This window comes from Macrotis lagotis, chromosome 6 (genome assembly GCF_037893015.1).
Source record: "Macrotis lagotis isolate mMagLag1 chromosome 6, bilby.v1.9.chrom.fasta, whole genome shotgun sequence".
Classification (NCBI taxonomy): Eukaryota; Metazoa; Chordata; class Mammalia; order Peramelemorphia; family Peramelidae; genus Macrotis; species Macrotis lagotis.
Window position 1 is genome coordinate 153,092,613 of NC_133663.1, and position 25,439 is coordinate 153,118,051.

The window sequence follows — 25,439 nt, forward strand, 5'->3', positions numbered from 1 at the left end:
AAGCTTCAGAAGCTCGAAGTACTTAGAGCCCTTGCAGTTAATTAGATCAGGGTTTTACTTAATCCATGCTTCAATTAACAAGGGTTAAGTACCCTGGAAGTGTGTGTGTGGGGGGGGGGGCGGGAATAGGAAAGTCTAAAAGAAAATAGGTGTGCTTCACTTCACTTACCAAAAGATTAAGTATCCTGGATGGGGGGGGGGGGGGCGGGGAATAAGGTGTGAGAGAAAATTGACCATGCTTCACTTAGTAAGTGGTTAAGTAACTTGGATGGGGAGGGTGAGTAAAGGGTGAGAGAAAAAAGGCATGGGAGGAGGGGCACAAATAGTTCAAGAAATGATTTGCTGGGGGCACTAGGTGGCACAGTGGATAGAGCACCTGCCCTGGAGTCAGGAGTACCTGAGTTCAAATCCGGCCTAAGACTCTTAATAATGACCTAGCTGTATGGCCTTGAGAAAGCCACTTAACCCCATTGCCTTGAAAACACTAAAAAAAAAAAAAAAAAAGTAAAAAAAAAGCATTTCCTTTGATACTTTGGTTCATGAGGAAAACTGTATGTCCTTGGAAGGTACTTGCAAATGGGGTAAGGTAAAAAATGATTATAATTATAATTTGATGTAATTTGAGACAATGCAGTTTATCAAGCAATCAATCTTTGATGATACTCTGATAACAGCATGTGCTTATCAAATAATCTAACTGTGAGTGATAATACTTGATTAATCATACTAAAGAGATAAGTGAAGAGGCAAAAAGGTGTATAATTTTAGAGGGAATGAAGAGGGAGTATGAACTATGAGTAAATTCTTTTCAGTAGATTTGGCCCAGAGAGGGAATAAGAAGATACATTACTTAGGTTTAAAACTTTGTTGGGGGCGGAGCCAAGATAGGGGGCAGAGCCAAGATGGCAACAGGAGAGGATGGTCTCTTAAGTGCTCTCTCTCAAAACTTATAAACTAAGGACTCTAACTAAATTTTCAAGAGACAGAATCAACAGAGGGATCCAGTGAGGCAGTTCTCCAACCCAAGGTAACCTGGAAAAGAGGGCTCCTCTCCATGGGGTTGGAGGGGTGGCTGGCCAGAGCGAAGGAACTTCAGCCTCCTGGAGTTAGCCCCAGGGCACTGGAAGGTGCAGTTCATGGCTGTGGGGACAGTAGGGCTCCTGACCTACACTCAGAGAGCACTGGGCACAACTTGGGGGATCATCTGGGAGACATCTGCAAGAGGGAGCCTGTGAAGCCCAGCCCTCAGGGCACTCAGTGAGCAGAGGCCACGGGAGCCCAGATCCAGGAACCTGAAGCAAGAGCCAGGAAGCAGGAGCCCCCAAGGCATGATTGCTGAGCCTAGGGAGGGGAGTGGAGAGAGACTGCTGAGCTCTATCCTCTATCCCTGGAACAGGACTCTGGAGCTCTGACCACATTCAGATGCTGTTCGCAATTTAGGACCCCAGAACACCAGCAGCACCCCCCACCTCATCCCAATGGCAGAGGGGTGGGCTTGTGGTCATTCGCAGACCAGGAGGGAAGACAAAGCCTCACACATAGAGATCCTTGTGGAGGGTGTCCCAATAATACTCAAAAGCTCAGGAAGCACCCCTAAACCAGGCACAGGCTGGGGAAATGAGCAAACAGAGAAAAAGGAGGAACACCATTGAGAAATACTTTGCCTATAATCCCAAGAAGGATCAAAATACTCAATCTGAAGATGAGGAAATACAAGCTCCTGAATCTAAAGACTCCAAGAAAAACAGAAATTGGGCACAGGCTATGACAGAGCTCAAAAAATACCTTGAAAATCAAGTGAGGGAGGTAGAAGAAAAATTGGGAAAAGAAATGAGAGAGATGCAGGAAAAACATGAAAAAGAAGTTAGCTGCTTAGTCAAGGAGATCTTAAAAAATGCTGAAGAAAATAACATGTCAAAAACCAGCATAGGTCAAATGGATAAAACAGTTCAAAAAGTTATTGAGGAAGAGAATGCTTTAAAAAGCAGAATTGGTCAGATGGAAAATAGATAAGAAAGCTCTCTGAGAAAAACAAAACCTTTATTTGTAGAATGGAACTGAGGGAGGCCGCTGATTTTATGAGAAATCAGGACACAATACTTCAAAACCAAAAGAATGAAAAATTAAAAGAAATTTGGAAACATCTCATTGAAATAACAACTGATAGAGAAAACAGATTTAGGAAAGGTAATCTAAAAATTATTAGGATACCTGAAATTCTTGATCAGGAAAAGAGCTTTGACATGATTTTCAAAGAATTACTATAGGAAAATTGCCCTGATATCCTAGAAACAGAGGGCAAAAGAGAAATTGAGAGAATCCTCCAATCTCCCCGAGAAAGAGATAAAAAAAAAACCCAGAAATATTATAGCCAAGTCCCAGAACTCCCAAATCAAAGAGAAAATATTACAAGCAGCCAGAAGGACACAATTCAGATATTGTGGAGCTCCAGTCAGGATCACACAGGACTTAGCAGAAAATACATTAAAAGCTAGAAGGGCTTGTAATATAATATTCTGGAACGCAAAAAAGTTCAGAATGCAACCAAAAGTCAACTACCCAGCAAAACGGAACATCCTCTTCCAGGGAAAAAAGATGGACTTACAATGAACCAGGGGGTTTCAAATGTTCCTGTTGGATAGCCAGAGCTGAACAAAAGGTTTGATCTTCAAATACAGGACTCAGTTGAAGCACAGAGAGTGGAGGAGAAGGGTAAAATATGAAGGACTTGATGATGAATTGCACATATTCCTGCATAGAAAAATGATACTGATAATACTCATAAAACTTCTCATTTAATAGAGCAGGTAGAAGGAGCTTTTGTAGATGACGCACAGGAGAGCACTGAATTTGAAGATATAATATCTTGTAAAAATGGAGTCAATAGCTAAAAGGGAAATGTAATGGGAGAAATAAAAATGAGAGGTGGAATAGGCTAAGATATTTAATATAATTAGATTTTTCTTATTACATTGAGTCATTGAAATAATATGGAAGGGGGAAGACAATGGAGAATGAGGGAATCTTCAGTCTCATCATGGGGTATAGACATCTAGAGTAAGAAGGAGAGAAAAGGGATGGGGGAAGGTGGGAATGTGAGTGATGGAGGAGAGGATGGACCATGGGGGAGAGTGGTCAGATATAACGCATTTTCTTTTTTACTTCTTGCAAAGGGCTGGGATTGGATGGCCTGTCCAGCACCATATGGCCAGGTGGATGCTGGGCCTTAGGGATGGTATGTGGGCTTGGGGCCTCTTGGCCCCAGGACCAGGGATCTGTCTGCTGTGCTACTCAGTTACCCTACAAACCGAGACAGAATGAAAGGAGAGAATATATACTATATGGTAGTGGAGATGTACTAATGGAGGGACTTGCGATCAGCAATGACAATGGTAGAAAAATATGGAAGTAGCTTTCGTTATTGACTTATAATAAAATATATGATCCACCCATGATAGAGCTGGAGGTGTTGGAACACACTGAAACATATTTTTTATTATTATTATGTTTGGGGGGTGTTGCAGGGCAAATGGAGCTTGGTGACTTGCCTGGGGTCACACAGCTGGGTGGTTGTTGGTTATCTGAGGCCAGATTTGGACCCGGGTGCTCCTGGCTCCAGGCCTGGTGCTCTGTCCACCACCCAGCCACCATTATTATCATTATCATTATTATGATTATTATTATTATTAATACTATTTTGTTTTATTTTGGGTCTTTTTGGGGGCACTTTGCAGGGCAATGGGGTTAGGATGGCTTGCCTGCGGTCACACACCTGGCTGATTGTTGGGTGTCTGGGGACAGATTTGAGCTCAGGTGCTCCTGGCTTCAGGGCCAATGCTCCATCCACTTGGCCACACCTACTATTATTATTATTTTTTTAATTTTAATTTTAACTTTTTCTCTGTCCTTTACTTTATTGCTTTTGCAGGTCTATACTTTTTTGGGGAGAGAGAGTATTATGTTTACACTTAAACAATTATATTTTAGTAATGTAAAAATCATTTGCACAAAATAAGGATAAATAAGTAATAAAACTACAACAAAAAATATCAATATAGTAAAAAAAATTTGTCTCAGAATCTTCAAAAATATGTATGCCCAATGCAAACCTGACTGTCCATCACTGAGGTGAGGGGATAGGAAGGGAGGGTGGAAGGAAATTCTGTAACTTAACAATAAGATGTATTTAAGGATCAAAAAATTAATTATTTATTTAAAGTAAATAAATTTAATGTAATCAAGATTATCCATTTCACATTTTACAATCCATAGATCTTACAAGTAAAGTATTCCTTGTTCTTCTGACTATCAACTTTTATGTCTAAATACTGTACCAATTTTGACCTTACCTTGGTATATGGTGTAAGAAGTTGGCCTGATTTCTGCCAAACTATTTTCCAGTTTTCCCAACAGTTGCTATGATAGAGTTAGTTCTTATCCCAAAAGCTGGATTCTTTGAATTTATCAAACAGTGTATTTTGTCATTTACTATTTTTTATTTTCTTTTTCTTTGTGAATGCTTTTAGTTTATTTCCATTACAAATATTAGTTTTTTGATGTTTTAGATGGATACTGTTTGTTGTTTTAAGGAACACTCCATTTATTCCCATGCTTTCTTATGTTTTTTAATAGTAATGCATTTTAGGGGTGGCTAGGTGGCATTAGTGGATAGAACACTTGCCTTGGAATTAGGAGTACCTGAGTTCAAATCCAGCCTCAGACACTTAATAATTACCTAGCCATGTGGCCTTGGGCAAGCCACTTAACCCCATTGCCTTGAAAAATCTAAAAAAAAAATACTAATGCATTTTGTCAAAAATGTTTTCAGCATCTATTGAATAATCTTATGGTTTCTCTTAATTTTATTCTTCATAAGGTGAACTATACTGATAATTTCCCAAATATTAAACCAGCTCTGCTTTCCTGATATAAATGTACCCAATGATAACATGTTCTAATTCCTTTTATAAAATTATTTAAATTTTTTCATCAATAATCATAAGGGAAATTGATCTATATTATTCTTTGTCCATTTTTACTCTTCCTGGTTTAGGTATCAGCACCGTAATTTTGTCATAAAAGGAATTGGGCAGAACTCTTTCACATATTTTTTTCAAATAGTTTATATAGAATTGGAACTAATTGTTCCTTGAATGTTTGGTAGAATTCACTTGTGAATCTATATGGCCCCAAATTTTTTTTCTTTTTCTTTTTTGTTTATTATAAAATATTTTATTTATTTTCCCATTAGATATAATAGTAGTTTCTAACAACTTTTTTATTGATATTTTATTTTTCCAAATACATGTTATGGAAGGTTTTTCAATTTTCTTCCATATGTATATGTATATTTTTAAGTTACAAATTTTCCTTCCACCCTCCCTTCCCAACCCCTATCAATCAGGGACAACCTGAAAGATTAACTTTGTACATACATATTTTTGATAAATATGTTTACAATTACTCATTTTAAGTAAGTGGAATTAGTATTAAAGGAAATAGATAAGAGATAAATTTTATAAAGTGTTCATCTGATTCTGAAGGGTTGTTGTTCTTTTTGTGTATGTTTTGGTTTGTTTTGTTTTTCTATCTCTGAATGGGGATAATATAGTTCATAGTCAGTCTAATGCATTTGGCCTAGCTTTCTAAACTGCTAAGAGAAGTGGCTTCCATCAAGGTTGATCATCTCCCAATGATGTTATTAATATAAACACTGTTCTCTTGGTTCTGCTCCCTTCACTCAGTATCATATCCTGTAACTTATTCCAGGTTTCTCTAGAGTCCAACCATTTATGGTTTCTTATAGAAAAATAATATTCTATAGTATTCATGTACCATAATTTATTTAGCCATTCCTCCACTGATGGATATCCCCTCAATACCAACCTTTTTTTTTTGCAAGGTTTTGAGTTTTACAATTTTTCTCCCTCTCTCCCTTCCCCTATGTCCACAACAAAAGGCCATCTGATATAGCCATCCATGAGAAGCATAGATCTAAACTGGACATGATGTGAGAGAAGAATCAAATTTTATAAGCAAGAAAGAAAATATTAGATATAGCAAAATTTCAAATGGAAATGACAACTATTAATAATTGAAGATAGTAAGCTTTGGTATTCATTTAACCATTACAGTTCCTTCCTTGGATTCAAATGGTAATCTCCATCACAGACCCCATAAAATTGTTCCTGATTATTGCACTGATGGAGTAAGCAAGTTTATCATGGTTGAGCATCACCCCATGTTGTTATTAGTGTATATAAAGTTCTTCTGGTTCTGTTCATTTCTCTCGGTACCATTTTATGAAAGTCTTTGCAGGCTTTTCTGAAATTCCATCCCTCATGATTTCTTATAGAATCGAATAATAGTATTCCATCACACACACACACATACACACACACACACACACACACACACACACACACAGACACACACAGACACACACACAGACACATATCAATTTGTTCAACCAATTCCCAATTGATGGGCAGCCACTCAATTTCCAGTTCCTTACCACTACAAACAGAGCTGCTATGAATAATTTTGATCATGTGGAACTTTTAACCTTTTTCAAGATCTCTCCAGGATACAAAACTAGTAGTGGTATTGCTGGATCAAAGATTATGCACATATTTATTGCCATTTAGTCAAAATTTGAAATGGCTCTACAGAAAGTTTATATCAATTTCCAACTCCACAAACAACACATTTTTGTACCAGATTTCCTACATCCCCTTCAACACTGATCATTATCCTTTCTACTCATATTAACCAATGTGATAGTTATGAGGTGGTACCTTAGAGATGCTTTTATTTGTATTTCTCTAATCAGTAATGATTTCAAATAATTTTTCATGTGACTACACATAGCCTCGATTTCTTTGTCCCAGAATTTACCTTTACATGTCCTTTGATCATTTGTCAATTTTGAAAGGACTTGCCTTTTTTTATAAATTTGACTTGGTTCTCTATATATTTTCTTTTTTTTTAAGGTTTTTGCAAGGCAATTGGGTTAAGTGACTTGCCCAAGGCCACACAGTATGTAATTATTAAGGGTCTGAGGTGAGGCTGGATTTGAACTTAGGTACTCCTGACTCCAGGGCCAGTGCTCTGTCCACTGTGCCACCTTGTTGCCCCTCTATATTTTTTTCAAAACAAGTCCTTTGGCAGAAATACTAGCTGCAAAAATTGTTTCCCAGTTTATTGCATTCATTTTGATTTTGATTGCAATGGTTTTCTTTATACAAAAACTTGTGAATCCATCTGGCCCAAGAGATTTATTCTTAGGAGTTCATTCATGTCTTTTTGTATTTCTTTTCTTTTTTTGAGATAGGATTATTTGGGAGGTTTATCTTTCTAAACCCTTATATCAATAAAATAATTGAAAGAACACATCAATGCATGCCATTAAAAAAGGTAAAAATAAATTAAACATGAAACTATAAATTTTGAAAATTAAAGAAGAAATGAATAAAATTGAAAACAAGAAAAAATATTGAACTAATAAATAAAACCAAGAGTTGGTTTTATAAGAAAAAAATAAAAAACAGATGCTTAATTTAATTTAAAAAATGAAAGGAGAAAAGCAAAGTACTAATATCAAAAATGAAAGAGTTGAATTCACCATCAATGAAGAAGAAATTAAAGTAATAATTCAGAACTATTTTGCCCAACTTTATGCCAATACATTTGAAAATCTAAGTGAAATGGATGAATATTTCCAAAAATATAAATTGATCATTTTAAAAGCAGAGGAAATTAAATATTTGTTCTTTGACCCACTCATTGTTATAATTAAATTATTTACTTTCCAAAGACTTTTAATCTGTTTCCATGAACGTTTATTATAGAGTTTGAGTATGGAATTTATAAGTTTTCCTGAATATAATTTTTTACTATATGATGATATAAAAGTATGCATTAAAATCTTTTTCTACACTTGGTTGTGTGGTCTTTATTCCATAATACGTGGTCAATTTTTTGTAAAGTTGTTATGTATCTCTGAGAAAAAAAAAAGGTGTTCCTTTCCAAAAAAAAAAAAATTGAAGAAAATAACATGTTAAAAACCAGCATAAGTCAAATGGATGAAACAATTCAAAAAGTTATTGAGGAGAATGCTTTAAAAAGCAGAATTGGTCATATGGAAAAAGAGATAAGAAAGCTCTCTGAGGAAAACAAATCCTTCAGATATAGAATGGAGCTAAAGGAAGCTGTTGACTTTATGAGTAGTCAAGATACAATACTTCAAAAAAAAAGAATGAAAAAATAGAAGAAAATGTGAAACATCTCATTGAAGAAAACAACTGATCTGGCAAACAGATTCAGGAAAGATAATTTAAAAATTATTGTGATACCTGAAAGTAATGATCAGGAAAAGAGCCTTGACCTCATTTTTAAAGAATTCCTACAGGAAAAATTGCCTAGAAGCAGAGGGAAAAGTAGAAATTGAGAAAATCCACCAATCTTCCCAAGAATGAAATCCAAAAAAATCAACGCTCAGGAATATTATAGCCAAGTTCCAAAACTCCCAAGTCAAAGAGAAAATATTACAAGCAGCCAGAAGGACGCAATTCAAATATTGTGGAACTGCAGTCAGGATCACACAGGACTTAGCAGAAACTACATTAAGAGCTTGTAGGGTTTGGAATCTAATATTCCAGAAGTCAAAAGAGCTCAGAATTCAACCGAGATTCAACTACCCAGCCAAACTGAACATCATCTAGGGGAAAAGATGGACTTTCAATGAACCAGGAAAATTTCAATTGTTCCTGTTGAAACAACCAGAGCTGAACAGAAAGTTTGATCTTCAAATACAGGACCCAGGTGAAGCATAGAGAGTGGAGGAGAAGAGTGAAATATAAGGGACATAATGATGATGATGAACTGCATGTATTCATGCATAGAAAAATGATACTGAGAATACTCATATGAAACTTCTCATTTAGTAGAACAGGTAGAAGGAGCTTTTATAGATGAAGCACAGGAGAGAGCTGAATTTGAAGATATAATATATTGTAAAAATGGAGTCAATTGCTAAAAGGGAAATGTAATAGAAGTAAGAGAAAGGAGAGGCGGAATAGGCTAAGATATTTTATATAATAAGATTTTTTATTACAATGGGATATTTCAATATTTCAATGATATGGAAGGGGGGAAGGCAAGGGGGAATGACTCAATTTTTGCTCCCATCAGAGCTGGCTCAGAGAGGAAATAGCATATATATACTCAATGGGGTATAGACATCTATAGTAAGAAGGAAAGGAGGGAGAAGGGGGACATGGGGGGGAGGGTGGGATGTGAGTGATGAAGGAGAGGATGCACCCTGGGGGAGAGTGGTCAGATATAACGCATTTTCTTTTTTACTTCTTGCAATTGGATGGCCTGTCCAGGACCATAGGGCCGAGTGGTTGCTGGGCCTTAGGTGTGGTATGTGGGCTAGGGGCCTCTTGGTCCCAGGGCTGGTGATCAGTCTGCTGCATCAATCAGCTACCCTACAGCACATTTAAGAAGAGTGACAGAGTGAAAAGAGAGAGAAAATATAGTATATGGTAGTGGGGATGTACGAAAGGAGGGAGTTGTGATCAGCAATGGCGATGGTGAAAATATATATGATGTACTTATCATAAAGAATGTGATCCATGAGCGGTGGCTAGGTGGTGCAGTGGATAAAGCACTGGCCCTGGAGTCAGGAGTACCTGGGTTCAAGTCTGGTCTCAGACACTTAATAATTACCTAGCTGTGTGGCCTTGGGCAAACCACTTGACCCCATTTGCCTTAAAAAAAAACAAAAAAAATGTGATCCATCCATGACAGAGCTGGTGGTGTTGGAAAACAGGCTGAAGCACATTTTTAAAATATTTTTTTTATTTTTACTTTTATTTTTTCTCTTTACTTTATTGCTCATGAAGGTCTATAATTCTGGGGGGGAGGAAGTATTATGTTTACTCTTAAACAAGAATATTTTAATAATATATAAAAAACTGTCATTTATACAAAAATAAGTATAAATATAAAAAGAAATACAAATATTTTTAAACTTACTCAGTGCCTTATGATTTCTCTTTCTTGTTTACTTTTTATATTTCTTTTCAGTCTGATATTTTAAAAATCAAAATTCTATTCAGGTCTGGCCTTTCTTCAGTAATGCTTGAAAGTCCTCCGTTTCATTAAATATTCATTTTTCCCCCTGAAGGATTATACTCAGTTTTGCTAAGTAATTCTCAGTTTTAATCCTATTTCCTTTTACTTTCATGAAAATTATAATCAAAGACCTTTAATCCTATAAAGATAGCATGCTAAATATATATCACTCTAAATCTGTAGTTAGATTGAATTACTCTTACAATATTTGAAGTGCTTCTTTCTGTCTACTTAAAATATTTTTCTACATTTATTAAAGTATTATGATTTCCTGTTGTTTTTGTTATTGATAGGACAATTATGCTTATAGTTTTCCAATACTGAATGAGTCTTGAATTCCTAGTTTGAATCCTTTATGTCTGATATATCCCTTTATTCTCCTTGTTTAGTATTTTTTGCATTAATATTTTTGTTTTTGAATCAATATTCATTAAGGAAATTGATCCATAGTTTTCTATTTCCTATTTTTTCTCTCTCTAGATTAATTATCAAAATAATATTTGTATCATAAAAAGAATTTGGTAGGACTCCTTGTTAACTATTTTTCAAATATTTTTATAGCATTTGAATTAATTATTCCTTAAATGTATGATTAAATTTACTTTTAAATTTATCTGGTTGTGGTGTTTTTTTCTAAATCATTATATAGATGGCTTGTTCACTTTATTTTTATAAAAAATGTTATTTTTCTCTAAGGAACTTATTTTTTGATAATTATACATATTGGCATATAATTAAGTGAAATACCTCTTAATAATTAATTTTTCATTGTTGACAAATTTGTCTCTTTCATTTTGTATACTTGTAATTTCTTTTATCTCTTTAAAATCAAATTAAGTAATTATTGAGTTATTTTATTAAAACTAGCTCATTAGGGCAGCTAGGTGGTATAGTAGATAAAGCACCAGCCCTGGATTCAGGAGTACCTGGGTTCAAATCCAGTCTCAGACACTTAATAATTACCTAGCTGTGCAGCCTTGGGCAAGCCACTTAACCCCATCTGCCTTGCAAAAAAACCTAAAAAACAACAACAACAAAAAATAACTACCTCATTGTATTTGTTAGTTCAATTATTTTTTAAATTAAACAATATTTAATTTGTAATATTTTATTTTGGTGTTTAGAAATTTTTAGTATCTTTTCCTCTACTTTATTTTTAGATATTATCTTTTTCTGTTCCTTCCTTTGCACATTTAGAGATATAAGTTTATAAATTTTCCTCTAGCAACTACTTTGATGACATTCTACAAATTTTGTAATATTGTCTTCTTATTCTCATTCTGTTTCATGAAAATTTTCCCTAGGATTTGTTTTTTGATTCATTCCTTCATTAGGAATAAATTATTTATGTTCCAATTACTTCTTAATCTCTGCTTTGACAATATTAAATGTAATTTATGTTGTATTATGGTATGAAAGGAGCACATTCATTATTTCTGCTTTTCTTCATTTGGTTGTGAGTATTCATGTACTTATAGATGTTCAATTTTTGTGAAGGAGTTATCAACAAATTTTAAAAGTACACTGCTATTACTATTCAGGTTAATCCAGAGGTTTATCATAGCTAACTTTTCTAAGATTCTATTTATCTCCTTACCTTTTTTTGGTTATTTTTTTAATGATTAGTTATATTTTTCTATAAGAAAAAGTTGATGTTACCAACTTGTGTATTTTTATTATTTCCTCTTATAATTCATTTAACAATAGCTTTCATAATTTCCATGCTATGAACTTATGCTGAATCAAGTGAGCATAATCACAACATTGTACACATTAGCTAGTAGCACTGTGAAATGATCAGCTATGAAAGATGCAACTTCTCTTAGTAGATCAGTGATCAAGGACAATCCTGCAAGACCAGTTATGGAAAATGCCATCTACATCTAGAGGAAAACTATGAACTTTGGATGCAGAACAAAAATACTATGTTCACTTCTTAAAATTTCTTTTATCTTTTTTCTTTTTTCTCATTTTTCCCTTTAGGTCTAATTCTTCTTTCACAACATGACTAATATGGAAATATGTAAAACATGATTATGCATGTACAAGCAATATGAAATTCTTCATTGCCTGTGGAGGGGGAGAAAGGAAGGGTGGTACAAAATGTAGAACTCAAAAGATTACAAAAGTATGAATGCTGAAAACTATCTTTACATATAATTGGAAAAAATAATAAAAAACATAATTCTCATGATATCCAATTGGGTACATATTTGTTTAGCACTTGCATTACTTCATTGTCAATGATGATTTTAGCAAGAAATTGTTCCTTCCTTGTCCTTTTTAAATAAGTCTATTTATGATTTTGCTTTCTCTGAAATCATTATTACTATTTCTATTTTTTTAAATTCAACTCAGACAAAATCTGATGCTTGTCTTTCATTTTCATAAAAGATCAAGACATCAGAGGAAGTGATACCATGATAATCACATGAATTGGATTTAGTCAAGAAATATTATGCTAAGTCTCTGGTCTCATCTTCTCCTCCAGAGAGCTTTGGATACCAATGGCCAGACGTGAATCAGGATGATTGGAGATGGTTCTATATGCAAGGCAATCTGGGCTAAGTGGCTTGCCCAAGATGACACAGCTTGTAAGTGCCTAGGGTCTGAGTCCAGATTCAAACTACCATCCTCCTGACCCCAAAGCCAGGGCTCTATCTATGGCATCACATAGCTGCCCACTCAGACAAAATAGATCATGATCCAACTCCCTATTTTAACTTTGAGTGTATCTCTTTGTTTCCAGTGTGTGTGTGTGTGTGTGTGTGTGTGTGTCTGTGTGTGTGTGTGTGTTTCATAAACACTATGTTGTTGGATTATCATTTTTAATCCATTCTGTTATTTACTTTGGGTCTTATGGGTGAATTTTTCCAGTTTATAAGAAGAAGCTTTTCCCTCCATCTACTTTTCTTGTTTAACCTCTCTTCTACTATCAATTTACTACATACAAGTTTTTCCCTCTTTGAAGCAATTTATATAGGAGTGAGTCTCAACCATTGTCTATTTCATCATAAAATCTCTTTGTGGCTGTCTCTTATATAAGTAATTTTCTTCTTTCTTCTCCCTTCCTTCTTCTCCCAGGGCATGCTTCCTTCTCATCTAACAAGGATTTTACATCATGCAAACAATATCTGCTCACTTAGGCACCCTTTTTCTGTGTTGAGTCCTTCAGTTTGTCCAAATGATGTTATGGTTTTTAGGTTTCAACTGCCATCTTTCCATACAGAAAATGAGGCAGTCATATATTATTAAATCCCTTATAATTTCCATATCATATTATTTTTTTTTATTTTGAGCTTCTCTTTTATATTTGTAAGTCAAATATTTTTGGCTTTATTCTCGTAATGCTAAGTGTCCAATATTTTCCCTTGAAGGATTGTACTCAGCCTGACTGTATATGTTATTGTTTATTGTAATCTATACTCTTTTGCCTTCCAGAATATAAATTTCAAACCCTTAATGCCTCAACAGGATTGCTACAAAAATCTTGTGTGCATCTTTCTATGACCTTATGATATTTGCATTTCTCTCTGACTTTTGTGGTTAGAATCACAATAGACTTTTGAGAAGGGATAGTAGAGAAAGAGGAAGAAGAAAATGAAGAAATGAGATTGAGAGCAAAACACAGTTACTAATAATTGTAAATATGAATGGGATAGGTTGGAAGCAGGAGGCATAATGGATTAGATCTAGAATTCAACAATATATAGTTTACAAGAGATGCACATGAAACAGAAAGACTCAATCAAAGTTAAAATAAGGACCTGAAGAATCTAAAATTATATACCTAAATTTAAAAAAGAGACAGTACAACAATAATGATCTCAGATAAAGTTAAACCAAAAATATATCTAATTAAAAGAGACAATCAGGGAAAGTACCTTTTGTCAAAAAATACCAGAGATAGTGAAGTAGTATTTAAAATTATTATTATAGGGGTGGCTTGGTGGCACAGTGGATAGAGCACTGGCCCTGGAGTCAGGAGTACCTGAGTTCAAATCTGGCCTCAGTAACTTAATAATTACCTACTGGTGTGGCCTTGAACAAGCCACTTAACTCCATTGCCTTGCCAAAAAAAAACCCCAAAAACTAAAAAAAATATTATTATAAGTTTCTCTGATAAAGGCCTGTTTTCTCAAATATCTTCTGGAAATAGCCGATTTCTAACAATTTCTACATTGCTATAAGAGCCATTTTTCAATTAATGAATGGTTGAAAGTTATTAATAGGTAGCATTTAAAAGAAAATTAAGGCTATCTAAAGGTATAATGAAAAAATGCTCTAAACCACTGTTGATAAGAGCAAGGAAATTTTAATTTACTCTAATGTACCACCTTATATCTATTTTAAATGACAAATGTTGGAGAAGATGAGAGGGGAAAAAGTACACTGACAAACTTTTGGTGGAGAAATAAACTGGTACAGTCATTCTGTAGATCAATTTTGAACTAGGTCCAAAGGGCAATAAAATTACAAATACCTTTTGTGCCAGCAACATCATTATTGTGTCTATATGCCAAAGAAGAAAGGAAGGAAGGAAGGAAGGAAGGAAGGAAGGAAGGAAGGAAGGACAGAAGGAAGGAAGGAAGGAAGGGAGGGAGGAAGGGAGGAAGGGAGGGAAGGAGGAAGGGAGAGAAGGAGGTAGGAAGGGAGGAAGGGAGGAAAAAAGGGAGAAGAATGGCTGAACAAGTTGTGACCTTTGATTGTGATAGACTACTATTGTGTTCCAGAAATGACTGGAAAGGAGGAGATTTAGGCAAAACAATGCAAAAACCTATATTAACTGATGCAAAATGAAGTGAGAAGAACTGAGAAATAATTGCGGATGGTAGGAGCAATAGTGTTATGAAGATTAACTGTGAGTGACTTGTCTCTTCTGAACAATACAATGGTTTAGACAATTCAAAATGACTCATGATTAAAAGACAATGTTTTCTACTTCCAAAGAAAAACTTATAAACACAAAGTTCAGTTTGAAATATAATTTCTCTTTATTTTTCTTGCTTTTTAAAAATATATGGTTAACACAGAAGTATATTTTGCTTGATTTCACACTTAAAATTGATATCATGTTATATCCTGTGACATGATTGATATTCATATTTTATCATGTCTTCTTAATGACTGGGGGAGAGTGTGAAAGGAATGATATGAATTTAGAACTCAAAATTTATAAAACTAAGATAATTCAAAAGATATTATAATTTTAGAAAGACAAAGAAAAAATAGGGCTTTAATGATAGCTTTGTATGCTATGCTGCAGGACTATCAAGAAGTACTTTGGTTAATTATATTTACTTCAAAGTTCAATTTTGGAAACTTATTGGGAAACCATGCTATTATTCATAATTTCTCTTCTGTCACCATAGCTTAAGCACTTATAAATATCTTTATGCATATCTATCTTTCTATCTTTATATCTACTCTTCCATCTAAATATATAGTCATTTCTATGGTTACACCTCTATTTCTATTATCTATCACAATCTCTGGATTGTGTCAGTGTCCAAAGTATATTTATAACCATATCTAACTATATTCTTATCCATATCCATATTAATTGAACAATTTCAGTAGGTATATAAACACATATGTGTATGAGCATATGTGCATATGTTTACATGCCCAAAATGTATATTTGCATATATGCTTTCATCAATAGAATAATTGATAGGGATTGAGCCGATGAACATCAAATAATGTCACAAGAAACAGACTGATTTTCATTCAATACACACTAGGACCTCAGTTTATGAGTAACCTGGTTCGTGCATGCTTTGCTAAGTGAGAAAAAAATTGCAAAATTTCTAGTGCAGGGTGAATAAAAATTTGTGGTAGGAACATCATGGTTAAGCCACAAATATTTTAACAATAAAGCGATGTCACATTCCCATAACATTCTGGAAAAAAACATCAAAAACAAGTATCCTTGTATAAATTTCTAGTCAGAAGAAAACATAAAGAAAAAAATCAGTGAGCCAAAACATGGAAGTGATTATAAAAAATGAAAAATAAGTGAAGGCATTACTATTAATCTTACTTTTAGTGAAAGTAACATAAGAGAGAACACACCCATCACTAAAATTCTGATGTTCTCATGGAAAGAGATTCTCTTCCTCCCTCTCCTCTCCCTCAAGCCAGCCACTATTCTTCTCAAAGGTAAAGTGCAAGTTACTTTGTTTTATTTTCAGTTTCTATTGCATTTTAATCATTGCTATTATATTTCAAGTGCATTAGGGACAAAAAAACTTACTTAAACTAGAAATAACTATTTTATCGGACTACATCTAACCACATTATTTCCTATGGGAAAAGTTGCTTTGCAATATGAACAAAGCACATGATGAATAGAAACTTGGAACAAATTAAATTCACAAACCAAGGTTCTACTCTAAAGGAAATGGATTGTTACTGATTTTGATGGCATTCCTAAATATACTGAGTAAGAAAGATGTCTGATTTTTAAAGCAAAGGCAAAAATTGATGTAACTGAAAATTTTTTTTAAAATATTTGTTTTCCAATTATATACAATAGTAGTTTTTACCTATAATTTTATAAGATTTTGCAGTTTACAATTTTCTCCCATCCTCTTCGCTCCCCCCACCCCACAGAAGGAAATCTGATCACCTTTTCATTTTTTCCATGCTATATATTAATCAAAATTGAATGTGTTGAGAGAAAAAAACATATCCTTGAGGAAAAAATAAAGTATTAGTGATAGCAAAATTTTGTAGTACATAAGACAACTTTTTTTAAAAAAAAGTTAAAGGTAGAAGTCTGTGGTTTTTGTTTTAACTCCACAGGTCTTCTCTGGTCATAGATGGTATTCTTGGTCACAGATACCCTAAAATTGTCCCTGATTATTGCTCTGAGAGAATAAACAAGTCCAATAAGGTTCATCATGCATCTCATGTTGGTGTTAGGGTGGACAATGTTCTTCTGGTTCTGTTTACCTCACTCAGCATCAGTTCATGCAAATCTTTCCAGGCTTTTCTGAATTCCTATACCTTCTGGTTTCTAATAGAACAATAGTGTTACATGATGTACTTATACCATAATTTGTTCAGCCAATTCCCAATGATACACATTCACTCGATTTCTTATTCTTTGTTACTACAAACAGAACTGCTATGAGTATTTTTGTACAAGTGATGTTTTTACCCTTTTTTCATGATCTCTTCAGGATAAAGACCCAGTAGTGATATTGCGGAATTAAAGATTATGCACATTTTTTATTGTCATTTGGGCATGATTCTAAATTGCTCTCCAAATAGTTTGGATCAGTTCATAGCTCCACCATCAATGTATTAGTGTCCCAGATTTCCCACATCCCTTCCTACATTGCTCATTGTCCTTTCTGGTCATATTGGCCAGTATGAGAGATGAGAGGTGGTACCTCAGAGATTCTTAATTTGCATTTCTCTAAATGGCAATGATTTGGAGCAGTTTTTCATATGACTGTGGATAGCTTTGATTTCTTCATCTGTAAATTACCTTTGCATATTCTTTAAGCATTTGTCAAGGGGGGGGAATGGCTTATTTTTTTAATATAAATTTGACTCAGTTGTCTATATATTTTAGAAATGAATCCTTTGTCAGAAATACTGGTTGTAAAATTGTTTCCCAATTTACTACATTTCTTTTGACCTTCATAGAAATATTTTTTAAAAATATACATATATTTATGTGACATGCAAATTAAACAACTCAATTTTAAATTCAATGCCACTTCTGCCAAGAACCCTATATAAACTTTCCTAAAAATAAGACCTTTTCCTTATTTCATTTTCTCTCATCAATTTGCTTGTATCGTATCACATGTACTTATGATATAATAGCACTAAATGTTTATTGGTTACCTGATAAATAATACTGAATTAATGTAACAGTCATGCAAACTCCCCAGTCAACTTTTATTTTATGGAAACAATAATTTTTCCATTATCAAATTTTATTTTTTTGAATTTCTGTGTTTTTAATTTTTAGAAGTTAAATTTCTATATATTAACACTTGAAATAACTATGGTACATAAAAATATAAAAAAAGTTTAAAAACAAAATAGGAATATCTATTCTATTTCTTCTGTAGTTTTAAAAATTATTTTCAATTAGTGGGTATCTTTCTGCCCATTAATAAGTGGTGTTAGATTGAGGAGCACATAAGAAAAAGATCAATTTTGATTATACTAAAAATCAGAAGATATTCAAAATGTATGTTTCATCGGTTTTAGCAAATATTACTTTGAAATGTCAACCAGAAATTAAACTTTTGATTGTGGATGAATAAGATAACTGTTCATAAGCAGAATATTTTCCCTTATTAATTTGTGGTTTCCCTATGAATGGAATCTTCAGATACAGAATGAATAATTAATTACTTTTCAGAGATGTTTCTAGGCAGATTTACTGATTTATTGAAGGTTTTTTGAAAAGACCTCCCTAGTCTCTTGAAAGTCTAGCAAACTCTGTTTATTAAGAAAATGTATCATTCAGTAAGATGGGGTGCAGTCATGTGATGCAGGTATAGTATTGTGATAGTTTGAGTATTTCATTTCTACTCTAGAAATGTTAAGAAAAACTTACAGGAAGATCTCTAATATGTTGGTAGCATGTATTGTTGAATACCCATGAAAGAACACAGCCTAGGAAAGCATGAACAAGTAGTAATATGAATCCACATTGATGTAATTTCAGATTCATTGAAATATTAGCTAGGATTTTGTATTTGAGCTCCTAGGTTGAGCATGAATATACTATCAAGAGGTCAGAAATTAGGAAAATCTGAGTTCAAATCCAGTCCCAGAAACATATTGTATGACCCTGTGAAAATCAATTAATTTCTGTTTGTCTTAATTTCTTTAAGTGTAAAATAGGAAAATTGCACATAACCTCCCAGGTTTTTTTTGAGGAATAAATGAGATGAATTTTTAGAGGGGGAGAGGAAATAGTCATAAGAGTACTAGAAAATTTAAAAACCATCACTATTTTAGGATGACTTATATGTAAAGTTTTGAAATACTATTTCCAAGGTCTATTTGAATATTGCTATTTGAATAAATCCCATGATCATACCTGAATGAATTCACTACAAGTGTATGCTTTCTGATTTGAACTGGGTTTTTTTAAGTCATTCCTCTTACTTTTTCCCTGAATTTACTTCTTGAACACTGCTTAGAGCAGTATAACATTTTCTCTTTCTCCCAACCTCCTATGTCATGGCCTCCAGTCAAGTAAGAAGGATCTGACTATGACCTGTTTATGTACACCACATACCATATGTGGATCAACTCATTGTGTAGATATGCTCAGGAAGTGCTGTTTTATATGGAGTTCTCAGATTCAAAATTAATTACAATGAAAAAAATCTTTTTGGTTATGTCAAAGGTGAAAGAGTTTTAAACATATTTCTGTGATGAGGGCTTTCTGCGTTTCTAGGGAGTTTTCACAAATTATTTCTAATTGCCTTATTTCTTATAAAAAAATTCATTCCCTACTCTTTGGTTTCATCAATCCTCAGGAGTTTCAGAATAAATTAACAATAACTATTGAGGTAACTTTGTATTTGTTAAGTGTTTGCCAAGTGCTTGGCAAGTGCTTTCTTTAAGTATTGTATGTGTGAACACAAGAAGCAAAATCAAAAAGATATTCCCTGCATTTTGGAAACTTACATTCTTATGAGAGAATACAACAAATAATGAAGAGATGGCATGGTGGGGAGGAGAAGGAGCAGGATATCTATGGGAGGGAAGGAAGAAAATGAGATGAAGTGGAAAATAAGGAAGTAGACAAGAAAGAGAAAAAAAAGAAGGGAAGAAAAAAGTCTACAGTGAGTCTAGGCAAAAGTGAATCACTAATTAGAAGAAAAAATGTGCAATTTTTTTCTTTTCTCCCAAATACAGGTTCTTTTTTACCAGCAGTCAACTTTCATCAAACTGACTGTGCCTTAATCTTTGCCACTATCATACTGCAAAATTCCACCTTAATCATATTAAGGATTCTGAGTTATATTCTTGGTGATATTGATAACCCCACACCCCATTTTTGCCCTGAATTTGTTTCCCCAAAGCCTGGTGTTGATATTGTCAGTAACATTACTGCCTAGAAAAGTGTAAACGTATAATTAAACCTATTATTCATAATATAAAGGTCTAGAATAAAGTTTTGCCATTTGCCCCAATATTTCTCATCAAAGCTATGTAAGAACCTCCTTATGACAGAAAGAAGTAAAACAAACTCAATGGGAAATATCAACTATGCTGATATTATTGATAATGTTTAACAGAGAAGGCCCTGATATCTAGCCAAAGTATTTCTTAAAATAATTAAAGGGATCCTTAGGCCAAACCCATGTGTGGACTGCATCTTTATTCTCATGATGTCATTAATAATATAAGTAGTAGAGTTGTGGAATGTTCAGCTAAAAGAATAAATAGAAATTTGACAATGCTTTTCAGGCTAGAAAACCTTTGTGTCAGAAGCAACCAAACTGTGGGAAATGAGTGTGCTAGCTTAATTAACTGACATATTTTTATGCCCTCAAGAAGTTCATCTATTTTGCAGCTCTTATTTTTTTTAACAGGGGAGAGGGGCAGAGGTTAAGGCTAATTGGAGGAGGAAAGTAGTTAAGGCACCTTAATAGTAGTACTTTAAATTAAGAGAAAATTGGTTGAAAAAGCTTCTGCCAAAGGCAGAAACATGATTGTTCTCTTAACAAACTAACTGTAAATTGCCTACTTATTAGTCTTTAAAAGCATGTGTATGTATATTAGGTTAAGAATGCCTTTTGACACAAGCTAAGGGAAAGGGCACTTAAGTTATCACAGAGCAGTTGGAATACAGGATCAAGATATTGGGAAGAAAGATTTTTAGAATAATGTTTAGCCCAGGTTCTTTGCAAAAGATTATCATGGGTTTGTGTTTGGTAAAATGGACTATAAATAGTAAATAATACATTTTATTATACTTGGCATAGATAGATGTATACAAAGATAGATAGATGGATAAATAATCTGAATTACAGAAATGGGAAAGAGAAATTCAAAGTTCATCATACTTGTTATCTACATTTATTCTTTATTTAAAAACAACAAAAAAAGACTAGATTTAAAGCCTGAGAGTGAAGGAGACCTCATCTATGGATTTATTAAATTACATGATATTGCTTGCATCACATTATCTTTCCTAGCTATCTATGCTTATCATTGTGTTTCCAAGTCTACATAAAAAAAGAGTAAGAGAAATACAATTTATACTTGTCTGCATTTTGACTCTAAATTTTTGTGACAGTGGGTTAACTGGGGGAAAAGATTAAAACATAACCAAAAATTGGAATTATCACATATATTTAATTTGAAAAGAGATAAGGTGACTAGCACACAGTCTGAAAATACAATCTCCCTTTTTTTAACAACAATTATTTTCCAATATATTATGTTTAGGTTGTTCTTAATAATGATCTTTTATATTATTCTTTTATTAGAGTGCGAGAAAGGTCAACAATTTTGAATACTTATAGCAGGGTGAGACATCCACCATCTTCTATCTTGCATGGCTCCTTGAAAGTCAGAAATAAATATAGTCTCTTAATTTTTTACTTGTGAAGTCATGATAGTGACTCATCACATATTTCCATTCTAAACAATTTTGGAAATCAAAAGAGCAATAATATTGTCAGATATATTTCTCTTACCTTAGTTGGGTAATAATCTTACAAGAAACATTTATTAAACCCTGTGTATACAAGATTAAAAAAAAAGTTGTTTTTTGTCCTGAAGGCATTTCCATGCTAATTTGAGAAGACAACATATAGATAAAGAATAGAAGTAAGGTAATCTTAGAAGAAGTTAATAATAACTAGAAAAACCTTGGAAGAAAACTTTTATGTGAGATTTGAGTTTTTCATGCATGAATCCTCGATTGTACAGAGTCAGATTTAAGATGGGATTTTATTCTAAGTATCTTTATTCAGGTTACATATGTAATTTAAGTCCCAGTTCATATTAGACTCTCTCCTCATTCGTGGAGATAAATACCCTATGCCTGTATGAAGGGGAAGAGTGGAGAGGGTAAGAAGGAAAGAAGCAGAGGGCTCTTTGGTTCTCATGAGCCCTCCAGATTCTGGAGTTGCTTTGGGTTTCTTTGTCTTCTAGCTTTCAGACAGAAGTTGAATGATGACAAGCCCACTAAAGAATGCTGAAAGAGTGTGAATCTATAAGAATAAGTCAATACAAGAAGAGGTAGTGGTCTCCATTATGTCTCTATCCCCAGCTTACTGTACAACAGACGAAGGAGTTTCCCTTTGGATAAGATCTGGAACTTTTTCCTTTGCTTATTTGAGTTACTTTGCTCCATTGCCTGAAATATTTTCTCTATGTATACCTTTTTTGATTTTTGTTTTGCTATTTATTCATATAATTGAGTTTCTTATTTATTGTGTGTCTTCTTTATGGAACTAGTATTTGGTGGGAAAGACACAATTTGGCTATAACCTTGGGTTCCTCTATTCCCCATCAATAAACAATGGTCAGAGTTTGACATGGAACCTGCAAACTCTACGTTATCTGGACTAACGATATATTAGAGCTCAAATACATATCATTCTAACCAGGTAGCTCTCTCTAGAGATAGCAGAGTGAACAAGTGTCTGGATTCATTCTCTTGTTTACCTTCATGGGAGAAATTAAAATATCTTTTGGAGAAATGTGATTGGGGAAAAAGGCTACAGATGTTTATTCCACTGCCCTGTGAGTCACACAACAACGGTGTCATATTACATGATGGAGACAATCTTGTTAAATGTAAAGATTTCTCTGTGATAAATTTGGGCTCAAAATATTATCTACCTAGGTCTTTTGATTTTTGAGATACTCCAGATTGTGAAAACATGTATGCAATCAGGGTAGGAATAATTTTAGATTGCTTAAGCTTTGTATTTCAATGAAATTACTCAAATTGTTACAAATCTGCAACATACAATGGGGAAAGAAGAATCTGTGAAATTCTTTGCAAAATGTTTCTTTGGGAGAGGTTTTTATATGACCTAAATATTATATGTCAAATTTGTAACTTTTTAATAGGTATACAGTACATCTTAGGACAAGTAATACATTATCTGCTTATTCAGTATCCTGTTTCATGATTTATGTTGCATGTCTTGGATTGTTTAAAGGCATGAAGCATTTTATTTAGAGTCATCCTTGGAATTCAAGGATTGTTTCAAAAAATCTTCAGAAGAGTAATGAAAATTATGCATTTACCAACTTTTTAATTCTGTAAATTTTTCTGACATTCTTTTTTATTATAAAAATATTTTTCCAATTACATACAATGTAAGTTTCTACCAATCATTTTTAACAAGGTTTTGAGTTTCATAATTTTTTCTCCCTCCCTTCCTTCCCTCCCCCCAAAATAAGGTAATATGATGGGGTAGCTAGGTGGCATAGTGGATAAAGCACTGGCCTTGCGGCCAGGAGTACCTGGGGTCGAATCCGGTCTCAGACACTTAATAAGTACCTAGCTGTGTGGCCTTAGGCAAGCCACTTAACCCCATTTGCCTTGCAAAAAAAAAAAGAAGGTAATATGCTATAGTCTTTTCATTCACATCCATGATATGAATAGATCAAAACTGAAAGTGTTGTGAGAGAAGAATCAGAACCAAAAGGAAGAAAGAAAACATTAGAGAAAGCAAAATTATAAAGTACATAGGAAAACTTTTAAAAATTGAAGATATTAAACTTTGGTCTTCATTTAAACTCCATAGCTTCTTATTTGGATATAAATGATATTCTCCATCACAGAACCCCTAAAATTGTCCTTGATTATTGCACTGATGGATTGAGCAAGTCTGTCAAGTTTGATAATCACACCAAGTAGTTGTGAGCATGTGTAATATTATTTTAGTTCTGCTCATCTCACTCAGTATGAATTCTTGCTGGTCTTTTCAGACTTTTCTGAAATTCCATCTCACATAATTTCTTATAGAACAATAGTATTCTATCACATCCAATACCACAATTTGTTCAGTCATTCCCCAATTGATGGGCAACCCCTCAATTTCCAATTCTTTGCCACTACAAACAGAGCTTCTATGAATATTTTTGTACATGTGGTATTTTTACCCTTTTACATGATCCCTTCAGGTCTTCAGGATTCAGACACAGTAGTGATAATAATGATCAAAGGGTATGCATAATTTTGTTGACCTCTCAATATAATTCCAAATTACTCTCCACCAACAATGCTTAATGTCTCAGATTTCCCACATCCCTTCCAACATTGATCATTATCCTTTCTGTTCATATTGGCAAATCTGAGAGTTCTGAAATGATGCTTCAAATATATTTTAATTTCCATTTCTCTAAAGAACAATGGTTTAGAACAACTTTTCCTATGACTATAGATAACTTTGATTTCCTCATCCAAGAAATCATCATCCTATTGCCTTTGCAGCATAGCCTTTACCATTTCTGAAATAGGGAATAACTTCTTTATTTTTAAAATAAATTTGACTTAGTTGTTTATGTATTTTTAAATTTTATTTATTTGTTTCCATCCATTTGCACGTAAGTTACAAAATTTCTTTCCACCTTCCTTTCCTAGCCCCCACCCCTCAGCAGCACACAGTCAGGTAAGCATTGTACATAAATATTTTGATAAATGTGTTTACAGATTACTAATTTTCAGTATGTGGAATTAGGATAAAGGGAAAGAGATACAGAAGAGATAACTTTTATAAAGTATTCATCAGATTTTGAAGGGTTGTTTATTTTTCATGTGGATTTATTTTATTTTATTTTTCTTTCTCTGGATGGGGATAATATAGTTCATAGCCAGTCTAATTCAGTTGTCCTAGCATTCTGGACTTCTGAGAGGACCTGCTTCCATTAAAGTTGCTCATCTCACCATGTTTTTACTGATGTGTACATTGTTCTCTTGGTTCTACTCCCATCACTTGGCATCTGATCCCATAAGATATTCTATGCTTCTCTAGAATCTGGCTATCTATGGTTCCTTAAAGAACAATAATATTCCATCACATACATGTTTCTTCACTTCTTTAGCCATTCGCCAACTGATGGGCATCCCTTCAATTTCCAATTCTTTGCCACTACAAAAAAAAGAGCTATTATGAATATTGTTGTCTGTGTTGCATTTTTACTCTTTTTTATGTTGTGTTCAGTATACAGACCCAGGAGTGGTATTGCTGAATCAAATGGTATGCATATTTTTCATTAGGTTGGACCAGTTCACACTCTACCAAAAATGCAATATTGTCCCAGATTTCCTACATTCCTTC